We start from the raw sequence: 11,353 nt of genomic DNA on the forward strand, positions 1-11,353 counted from the left end.
TTAAAAATATCATATGAGGAATCAAAGTAGATAGTATTTTTTTTATTAATTTAAATTGTCACATCCTCCTTTAATGATAATTGATTATTAGTGATTATATTTAAAAAAAATCTAAAGATCAATGATTGTTTTTAACTTATAAAAAATTAAATATTATAAAATTATTATCGTAGTTTGATTATTATTTGTAGATTGACTCTATTTCAATTTAGTTAATAGTGTATTTTAATATGTCATTTTAGTGATATTTTTCGTTGTACGACATGCACGGTAAAAAATCTCGTTCATTTAATGAACATTCTTCTGATAAAAGTATTTTTTCAGATTTCTAAAATATAAATTAAATTATACTTAATAAAAATATAAACCAAAATTTTCAGTTTTTTTATTCATTTTAAATATTATTTTGAGAAAACGTACTTCACTCAATTAATAAAATACATGATAAATTACAAGTTCAGTATCTAAATTATTATTTTATTATATTTTTATATTTAAATTTTCTTTTCTTTTAAAATCATATCTAACATTTAGTTTAAGTTTCAATTTAGTACTTTAATGTTAAAAAATTAATAGAACTGTCAACGTAGTATTTTTTTATATTTTCAGTGATGATATGTCATTATCTTATGATGATATGTCAACATCAATGTTAAGTTTAAAATGATGAGTACTAAAATGAAACTTAAACTAAATGTTAGATATGATTTTAAAAAAATAAATTTGAGTATTGAAACGGAACTAACGTAATAGATTAGGTATTAAATGTGTAGTTTACTAAGACGAAAAGGAAATGACCGTAGAAATAATTTAATGATTTTGAGAAGAAAAAAAATCTCTTTTCCAGTAACCTAGCTTAGAGATTAGCCGAAAAAGACATGAATTCCTCGTTTTTAAACACCCTCTAAAGTCTTCTTCTACCTGCAAAACCAAAATTCTTTTTTTTTTTAACAAAACCTCAAGTGATTTTGAAAATCATTCCTTTTTCTAATGTAAGTTATCGTAGTTGTTGATGTCAAGGCCTCATGTTAAGCTCCTATGCCTTTCATCCCCACTTCTTGCACCTTCTCTGTTCAAATTTCGGGTTCGGACTCCACCCTCTAACTTTTCTTTTAATGGCATCTTCCAATCCAATCTCAAACTCACAAACAAGGTAAGTATAAATCTCAAGCTTTTCTTTCCTTTCTTGTTTTCCCATTCTTTAAAAAAAATCACTTTTATGATAAATTTTGGTTTTTTAGAATCTGGAGTTTAGCTTTGAAATGGTTTATGTTTGCTTTCGCGAAACTTGAGGAAAAAGTTAATTTGAAGTTATAAAGTTGACAAGTTATTCCATTTAAACTGAACTATAGTTAGTTTCTCTATGCTTGGTTGCTCAGAAAATTGGATAACAAAGAGAGGGTAAATTGTGTAGAGGAAACTTGATATAACCACTTATTAGCAGGGATTTAAATTGCGGGTTGTGTTTTCGGTTGCTTTACTTTTATAGATATTGCGGATAAAACGGATGCTATTGCAATTATTTCGGCACAATTATAGTTTCGGACGGCATCAATTGTTTCATAGTATACCACTATTTAAATCACTTTTTATTAGTCCATGATAAATGCTAGAACTTTGTAGCTTTAGGTCGGTTGAGTTCAATTGAGTATCTCTTTAATTGTGGTCATGTTGATTATGCCGTCTATACCCTTGTTGCACAATCAATTCTGGCTTTATTTTGTTTTTAATTTGCAGAAATGGAAATTTCCATGCTTTAGGCATGAAGGGTTTTCCCCAGAAACCCCAAAATCTGAATGTATTGATCATTTCCTGCTTGAAGAAACTGAACAACCTGAGTTTGACAAGTCTAGTGCTCGATAAAGAGACTGGAAATCATCTCTTCAGGAGGTAATGGATTGTTTTAACTGGATTCAATGTGATGGACTAGGATGTTTAATTGTCTACATGTGCGATATGTCACCGTTGTTAGCCATTGATTGATCATTGAATCTATCAGCAACTGGTATCTACGTATGCTGGACGAAGAATTTGTTGGCTAAAGTTTAGTCAGAGATGGTATCGATGGGAGAATTTAGCTATTTCTCATGTGTCCTTGGTGAACTTACTGGAACATGACGAGAGAGTAAGTTATATGGGCTGTTTTACTAAATCATCTGCTCTTTGGCATATGAAATAGGTGGTTTTAGATCATGGAAAGCAGTAGAGTTGGTTCATGTGGTATTCTGTGATTGTGAGTTAACAAATCTGCCCAACCTGTTTAGTCTCGAAGCTCCTTACTGAAACTGAATCGATACGGAGCAATTGGTATTGAATGACTTGTTATCTGATGTGATTGAGTGCACATTCAAGCTATGAAAGAACAACTGCCTGCATTCTTACTAGTTTACAAGAACAACTTGCATAATTGTCAAATATGTCAACATGTTCCCCAATCTTTTCACATTTTCTTTTCTCTTTTAGTTTTATAGGGGAATGATGAAATAGATTGGTCGTAATGCAGGCTGCGGATACAGTTTCAAGAGCAGTTGGCAAGAGGTTGAGTGTACCATGGACCGTAGAGACCATTGTGCAGGTTAGTTTGTTTTACTTGACATTCTGTTGCAAACATATTTGGCATCCGCAACCATCGTCTTAGCTTTTTATAGATGCTAAGCTTGCTTTTCAATGAATTATACAGAAATAAGCACTGTAAGCCTTTGAACTCTAAATGTGAACATCATATGTGACTCGGATGAAATGGAAACGTGTCGAATGGTTGGCATGATAACATTTTGTGTGCTCACACACAGGTTATGCTTCTCTGGGTAGCTGCATTCTGGTTCATTGGGTCTTGGATAATTCCTTTAGCTGCTCACATGCCTGGGTTGATCAAGGAATCTCTAACATTCAGGGGACAGGCCTTGTTCAGGCTTGTGACGGACGTAAGTGAAGGCCTTGCCGGGATTGCAATACTGCACCGTTGTATGTCTCGGTTCCATCCCCTTCCATTGGATTGGTTTAAATTTAGCTTGAGAGGAAAGTGGTTTATTGATGTTGTGATAGGATGCCTCATGTTTCCGGTCATCAATCGATTGTCACAGTTCAACCTCAACTTGCTGCCTGTTATACCTTCTACGCCCGTAACCCTTTCAAGCGTTGAACAATCAATCTTAGCAAGGGATCCACCAGCCATAGCATTATATGCGATTGTAGTTTCGATATGCGCTCCGGTATGGGAGGAGGTCATCTTCCGGGGGTTCCTTCTCCCTTCGTTGACCAAGTACATGCTCGTATGGTGCGCGATACTGGTGATTTCGATTGCGTTTGTGCTGGCACATTTTAATGTACAGAGAATGGTACCACTTATTGTCCTAGGGATGGTGATGGGTGTCGTTTTCGCACGAACACGGAATCTATTGCCATCTATGCTTCTCCACAGCCTTTGGAATGGATTTTTATTCTTGGATTTAATGAGATGAGCTTGTTTATTATGCAAGTGAAAGTGAAGCATAGGTTTCAGGTTTGGGGAATGGTTGCTTGCAAGGGTTTTAAGTAGCGATTCAAGTCGCAGTCGCGTTTTCGGTCATGTCTCGTTTATCGCTTTTGTGGTCATAGCGGGCGCTATTGCGGTCATAGAGGGCACTTTTGTGGCTATAGCGGGTATATCAGAAGACAACGCTACCACTATTTCGCGGGCGCGGACCGCTATTTAAAATCCTAGTTTTAAGCATGTTATCGGCAACACAATCAAATATTCGAATGGCTAGAAAAATTGTACACAAAGAGATCCAACAACTGTTGGGGCACACAGTTCATAAATGTATAGCATAGCTCAAGAGTATTGATCCATCAGTTCTGTTTGTCTGATGGATCAATACTCTTGAGCTATGCTATACATTTATGAACTGTGTGCCCCAACAGTTGTTGGATCTCTTTGTGTACAATTTTTCTAGCCATTCGATTATTTGATTGTGTTGCCGATAACATGCTTAAAACTAGGATTTTAAATAACGGTCCGCGCCCGCGAAATAGTGGTAGCGTTGTCTTCTGATATACCCGCTATAGCCACAAAAGTGCCCTCTATGACCGCAATAGCGCCCGCTATGATCACAAAAGCGATAAACGAGACATGACCGAAAACGCGACTGCGATTTGAATCGCTACTTAAAACCCTTGCAAGCAACTAGGGCTGTAAATGAGACGAGACAGATCGTGAGCTACTCGAGATCGACTCGATCAAGGCTCGATAAATACTCGGATCGAATGGACTCGAACTCGAGTTCTTAACGAGCCGAAACGAGTTACTCGATATTCGACTCGAAAAGCTCGTGAGTTATTCGAAAAAAAATTATATTATAATTTTAGATTTTTTAAAACTACATTATTAAAAATATATTTAAAATACATTATTGATAATTATAAAATTTTAAAAATATATAAAAAATTCTATAATACAACTACCATCAAATTTTATTTTTTTTAATTAACTAGCTCAAGTCCAATTGTTACATTGTATATTACTAAAATAAAAGTTCATTTAATTAAGCACATGTTAAATTACACGTGTTTGGTTGATTTTTTTTCTTCTTTTTTTAACTTTTTACTGCACAAGTACTTGACAACGTAGAAAAATAAAATAAAAAAATAGCCAAACAATAGAAAAATTAAAAATGGTTAAAAATTATTTTTGAATAAATATTCTTATATTTATTTTAAATTAATAAAAATTATTTGTCTAATGACAAATATTTAATATATTTCTAATGATAATATTTTTAATAACTAATTTTTTAAATTATTATTATATTTTGAGGTTTCGGGTTCAAATATCAAAGGTTTGAGCATTTAATATCAATATATATATTGTACTTACCTCATAAATCATTACCAATTCGATTAATTAATGTATTTGACTATTTGTAATGAACCCTAAATCCTAATCTTTAAATCTTAAACTATAAATACTAAACCTTAAACTATAATCCCTAAATCTTAAGTCATAAACACTAAACCCTAAACTTTAATCTTTAAACCCTAAGCCGTAAGCACTAAATCTTAAACCTAAACCCTAAACTCAGTTATGTGATAGGAGTTAAGTTATGCACATGAAGGTAACATACAAATTATGCAAAATGATGTTATGTGACTCCTAAATAAATCATTTGCATACTTATACATAAATATATCAACATGCAAAATAAATATATACAACTTACTGATTGAGACATGATTTTATCATATATTAATTATGACTATCGACACTGTTTATAATCGTCTGTTTATTTTAAATTATATCATTCAAGTAATTTCTATAGATCTACCTTATAAAAAATGGCGGAGAAAGCTAAAACCAATCAACCGGCTTTTCTCCATGGAAAATACGAGCTTGGTCGAATGCCATGAACTTTGCCATGAAAGTTGTCATGAAAGGTTTCTACAAATCAGTAAGGAATCCATGTAAAACAATTAAATGGATTAAGATCTACAGAGAGAATCAATCTAATAACTTACGTGGAAGGAGCCTGCAGCAAGCAATAAGCAAGAATAAATGCAATCATTGCCCATACACCCCTATAAAAAAGCACATGGGAGATACTTGATATATGTCAGCAAGTAAAAGGGCTAAGGCATTACAATGGCATTAGAAATATATAGAAACCTTTTTACAGATGTTACAAGATCACCAGATTCGTTGCTCTCAGGATCAAGGGCTCTACTTGCCCAACTGTTAAACATATAGAGGCCAAACAAATGAGTCTTAAATATAATTTAAATTTAAAGGAGAAAGAAGTTTCTTCTTAGAAAAAAATGACAACCAAATGATTCACACAACTCAAAACAAAAACATAAGCATGAATTTAAACCAGGAAATACGAATTCTAGCAACAATATAAAAGATGTCTGTAAATCGAAAAAGGGACAAAATGCAGAATTTACAGTCAACCATATGCTAAAAGGAAGTATATATTAAGCAGGGAACTTACATAAGAAAGCATGCACCAATGAACCGGCATCTTCCGACGGGGAAGAGCGTTGCCATGAAAGTTGTCGGCAAAGAGAAGGTGATTAGAGTCGGGATGATGGTTCCGTCATTAAGATGGTGAAACATCCCTGTGCTGGACAAAACTGCCACCGCCAATAATGCTCGGGACCTCGCGAACCATAGTACCAGACAATCCATGGGAGATTTTTGAATAAATATTCTTATAGCTGCTGACACCTTTCTTTTTCTTCTTTATTGCAATTCATGGGAGATCAATTGGAAGTGGAATGTTTGGAACCAGGATTTATTAATTCAGAGTGTTGAGTTTCGGGAGAGAAGAAGAGGAGGAAGAAGAAGAGGAAGAAGAAGATGCATAGTATACTATATTTAGCTTGAAAGAGGGATATCCCACATCGATAGTTTTGGGGAATAAGGGGTAAAGTCGAGTTTATAAAAGGGATGGGTTTCAGAAGTTGAAAATTAATTCGTTTTCAAGCTTGAATCAAGTTTGAATCGAGCTCAAAATTGAGCTTGAACCGAGCTGAATCGAGCTTGAATCGAGTTTTGAGTTTTAATTGAATTCTTGATTTTTTTTTGAATTCGAGCCTTTTCGAGTTCGAGTCGAGTTTCAAATATATATTTTGAGTTCGAGTCGAGCTTAATAATTTTTAGCTTGTGAGTTTTTGAGTTGAGTCGAGCTTGCGTTTAAAGTTTTCGAGTTCAAGTCGAGCTCAGCAATACTTGAGCTCAACTCGGCTCGTTTACACCCCTACACACACATATATATATATATCCATTTTGGCATTAGATAAATTTCTCAATTTTAAAATATAAAGGCTCTTATAATTTTTTGTGTGAAATATAATCTTAGCTTTGGCCTTGAGGTACATTATAAGATGTATGCTTTGTAGATTTGGTAAATATAATATAAACTAAGAGACGATATTAAATATTTTTGGGTGAATTATACATATGATCACTTATGTTTGTGTTTTGTTCACTTTAGGTTATTGATTTTCAAAAACATAAGATATGATCACTTTCGTTTTTATTTAATTAAGATGTGGTTATTTTCGTTTTTATTTATAAGATGTGGTCATCTTAGGTCAATTGTTGTTAACACTTAAAAAATATGCGACATAATAGTTGGTATAATCACATATTTGATCTCTATTTTTACATATTCTCTCAATTTAGTCATATTCTTAAATAAATTTCAAAATAAAAATATATTTTTAAATGACAATAAAAATAAAATATTTTTAAATTAAGTTAATAATAAGATATATTTAATAAGTTAATATAAAAATATTTTTTAATTTAATATATATAAAATATTATAAATTTAAGTATTTATACGCTAAGATACAAAATATATACACCATGTTATCTACTTTAGACAAAGCAATAATCTTGACTTAATGGTTAGATAATGTTTAGTTTCTTAAGTGACCAAGGTTTGATTTTGTTTCCTAATTTGCTTTCCTTTGTTTTGTTTCAACTTCATGGTAACACATGTCACTCTTTGATTGGTGGACATAAATATATTAAATTAAAATAAAGTTAGTCCTCCAATCGAATGTTGGTATGTGGCATGACATGTGACATCATTCAATTGGAGGATTAAATTTATTTTAATTTATTAAAAATCTAACTAAATTGAGAGAATATGTAAATAAAATGGATCAAATGTGTGATTATATTAAAATATTTAACTATTGTTAACAGTGATTAACTCAGAGTGACCACATCTTAAATAAATAAAAACGAAAATAATCATATCTTATGGTTTTTTAAAATTAATGACCAAAAGTAGACAAAACAAAAACATAAATAATCATCTGTGTAGTTAACCTAATATTTTTTATGCAAAAAAAAGTCTCAAATTTTATTAAAAAATTATAAAAAACTCGAATAAAATATAGATACGAACAAATCTAATTACATCGGTAAAAGAACTATAATAAGAGATCAAACTACTAAAAGATCACAAACAATCTTAAATCAGAGTTAAATATCATGAAAAACAATCATTAAATGCAAACCACGTATCACAAATATAATCCAAGAGACAAAAGCATGGAATATTAGTTAGAGAACAAATAAGTTTCATTTTGATTAGTCGAGACGATGTCAAATCTAACCTTAAAAAAATTAAACAAAGAAAACAATTAAACAACCGATAAAGAAAATTAATGTGTCAAAATATAAAGAAAAATGTACCATAAAGATATAGAAAAGTGTTATAAAAGTAAAATAAAATAAAAAGTGGGGATTCATTACTTAGAGCAAGGGCTATTTCGTGAAGTCGAGGAAGAATGAGTATTAGTCCTGGCTTTTAAAAGACTAGTTTTTGTCTTGTCTGTCTCTGAGAGAGTAGCAAAGCCCCCGGAGCGGTATAAGAGAAAGAAGTCGGTGCTGCTTTTGCTGTTACAGAATCTGCATTTTCTAGTTCAAATAGTGTTCTTTTATCGTCGCTGGGGAGCTCTTGGCAAGGAGACCTTAAGAAAAGTATCTAAAACAAATGGAAGGGGAGGATTGACCCGTTCATATAATTCCATAGAAAGAAAACAAAGAAAAACTAAAATATAATATAAGAAAAATAAAAGTATAAACCGTTGATGATCAACACTAAAAATAGTTTCCGAACAAAGATGAAATATAAAATTAAAATATCAATTTATAATTTGAAATACAATATATGTCGAAATAATGAACGAAGTAGGCCCATGTGCATTATATTATCATCTGCAATCTGCAATCTGCAATCTGCAATCTGCAATCTTTAACTAGTAAATAATACAAGTGATTGATCCTTTTCTTAAGGGTTTAATATAAAAATAAGTGACCAAATTATACATAAAATTGATTTTTGGTACTGAGTTTTTTTTTGTTAAAAATATGTGTATAATGTTTTTTTTTTCGTTATACTTTTTGGTTTATAAATTTAGTTTGTTTTTGCAAGTGATAATTGTCTTGTGCCTTTGAAGCATCATTAAGTTCTTCAAGTTTTTTGTGTGAGAGATCTTCACACTCCGATTTTCCTTCTCATTGCGATTAGGAGGACTTATTAAAGTTAATTATTGAGTTTTGTCTAGTCAACTGCGACTATGAGGATTTGTAGGACAATTATCTATCAATCACCATCATCATCAAATCATCATTATCGCACATTACCACCAAATCCCTAATTTTAGCTAAGTTATCTCTATCCTATTATATTCTTTGCCTTCTTTCATTTTTTTGTCTTTACTATATCTTGTTATCTTAATCTTATTTCCTTTGATCAATTTCTAGCAATCTTAAATCTCTTAAAACTCTGATTGTCATTGCCCTTTCAATTCTTTCTCCTCTTGTTCTTTGATTGAGTCTAGATCTTTCTAGGTTTGATTATTCGATAAGAGAAACATTCATTCATCCTTTACCACATCTCTAACAACTACACGCTAACGTAACTTTACACACTAAAGTGAGGTCATCCCCTCAATGGTTGCTAACTCGCTCATTCTCTCATCTAGAACGTTATGCAAGGGTTTATTAGTATGTTACATCTATTAGTCTATTAAGCTACTCTATTCTGGCCATTTAACAATGAATGGTGTTTTAGTCATCTTTGTCTCTAATGTCTCTAGGTATTTTATGGGTTTACAAAGAATACTGTTATTGTTGTTCACTAGCTATATTATTTTGCTAGCCCGGCGTTTGACTCGGGTTCGTTACTTGGAAACGATACATTATTTGTTCTTACCACACTTCCCTTTTGTTCACCCTTAAATTAGAGGGATGACTTTACTTCCTTGTCTCACTTACGTTCTCATAGTACACGATTCTCCTATTATGTAATATGATTAGCTTATTATACTGCTTGTCGGTACATCCTTTACAATGATCCTTCATTCTTAATTACTCGATATGTGCTCGACTAAAAATACTTGGATGAATTATGCCTAATATGCTTACTTTGGTCATAACCCCCTTCTAAGCGTGTTTTTAGGCACTTTTTTCCAACTAAGTTCTACCATTATGGGTCATCCTAAAATCTTACGGGTCTTAACGAAGTCGACTTTAACCATCCAAAATGGATAGTACCAAAACCCTACATATAATATCAATACTCCAGGTTAAGTATCGATACAACCTTGAGTATCAGTACAAAAAACAGCTTCTATTTTGCTAAAATTGACCTAGTATCAATGCCAAACACCTTTAGTATCGATACGAGAGGGGCAGTGTCGATACTTTTCCCCTCAGTATCGATACTCCCTACTAAAATTGCCTAGAAATCATATCAATTCATCTAGTATCGATATTGTTCATCTAGTATTAATACTCGAACCTAGAACCTTATTTAAGCTTGGAAAACACTCAAGAATCATCCTAAAGGCCTTAATTTGATCACAAATCATGTGTTAAAGCTTAGGGAAGTTACTTATGGTCATCTATCAACCTAAAAACATAATCTAAGAAACAAAAATGTCATGTATGGCATGAATTAAGTAAAAACCCCAAAATGATTAAATACTCCAATCTCAACAAATCTTCATGATTATGGAACCCTTAACACCACAAAGGATTAGAAATACACTATTTTGATGCTAAAATCTTGAAATGAAGCTTCTTTTTTAGCCACATACTTCCTCTAGGACAGTTGATTTTTCTCCCTTTTCTCTAGCCAAGCATGAAAGATAATTATTTCTTAATACAAGATGGAAATGAGGAAATTTATTGATGAATTTTAAAGCTTAAGAGAGTATGAAAGAAACCTCAACCACTCATATTGAGTTACGCACTTGCTATGGGGAGGAATATGGAGAAAAAAATAATAAAGAAACAAGAAAAGATATAGATGGGATACCCCATGCCCAAACCACAATAAACCTAAGATATCAACCTTAAATTTTTAAAGATAGTCTAATTAAACTCTTGGCCATTCCTTATCTGCCTACTATGCAAAAATCCTTTTTATGACATTTTGGGCTTGATTCCAAACCAATTAAGCCCAAACTTGACCCAACAACTTCAACTATGAACTCCACGATGTTCACATACCTCTCAAGTAAACTCGAAACTACTAGCACAAAATCACTATCCATCTATAGGAAAATGTACCGAAGGGACAAGTAAAAGTCGTTTTCTCTTGATCCTCGGGTGCTACTAGAATTTGGAAAAAACCTGAAAACCCATTAAGGCAACAGTAATGAGTTTTCCTAGCTAATATTTCAATCATTTGGTCTATAAAGAGAAGAGGAAAATGATCTTTTTGAGTAAGAGAGTTCAACTTCCTGTAATCAATACAAACTCGCCATTCATTTTGAACTCTTGTTGGCACTAACTCACATTCTTGATTTTCAACCACTGTAACTCTCGTTTTCTTGGGAACCACATGAA

The 11,353-nt window shown here is 32.3% G+C and overlaps 1 long non-coding RNA gene and 1 pseudogene across 1 annotated transcript; one reads left to right on the top strand and one right to left on the bottom strand.

The window, feature by feature from the left end:
• Window positions 1-887: 887 nt before the first annotated feature.
• Window positions 888-3,461, top strand: LOC120185187 (annotated as a pseudogene).
• Window positions 3,462-5,492: 2,031 nt separating this feature from the next.
• Window positions 5,493-5,985, bottom strand: LOC120185188. The gene is made up of 3 exons (XR_005522100.1): window positions 5,967-5,985; window positions 5,642-5,707; window positions 5,493-5,553 (listed from the first exon to the last, which is right to left on the bottom strand). It is a non-coding gene; the product is annotated as an uncharacterized LOC120185188 (long non-coding RNA).
• Window positions 5,986-11,353: the final 5,368 nt, after the last annotated feature.

Source organism: Hibiscus syriacus, unplaced genomic scaffold (genome assembly GCF_006381635.1).
Source record: "Hibiscus syriacus cultivar Baekdansim isolate YM2019G1 unplaced genomic scaffold, ASM638163v2 tig00112993_pilon, whole genome shotgun sequence".
In the NCBI taxonomy this organism is placed as follows: domain Eukaryota; kingdom Viridiplantae; phylum Streptophyta; class Magnoliopsida; order Malvales; family Malvaceae; genus Hibiscus; species Hibiscus syriacus.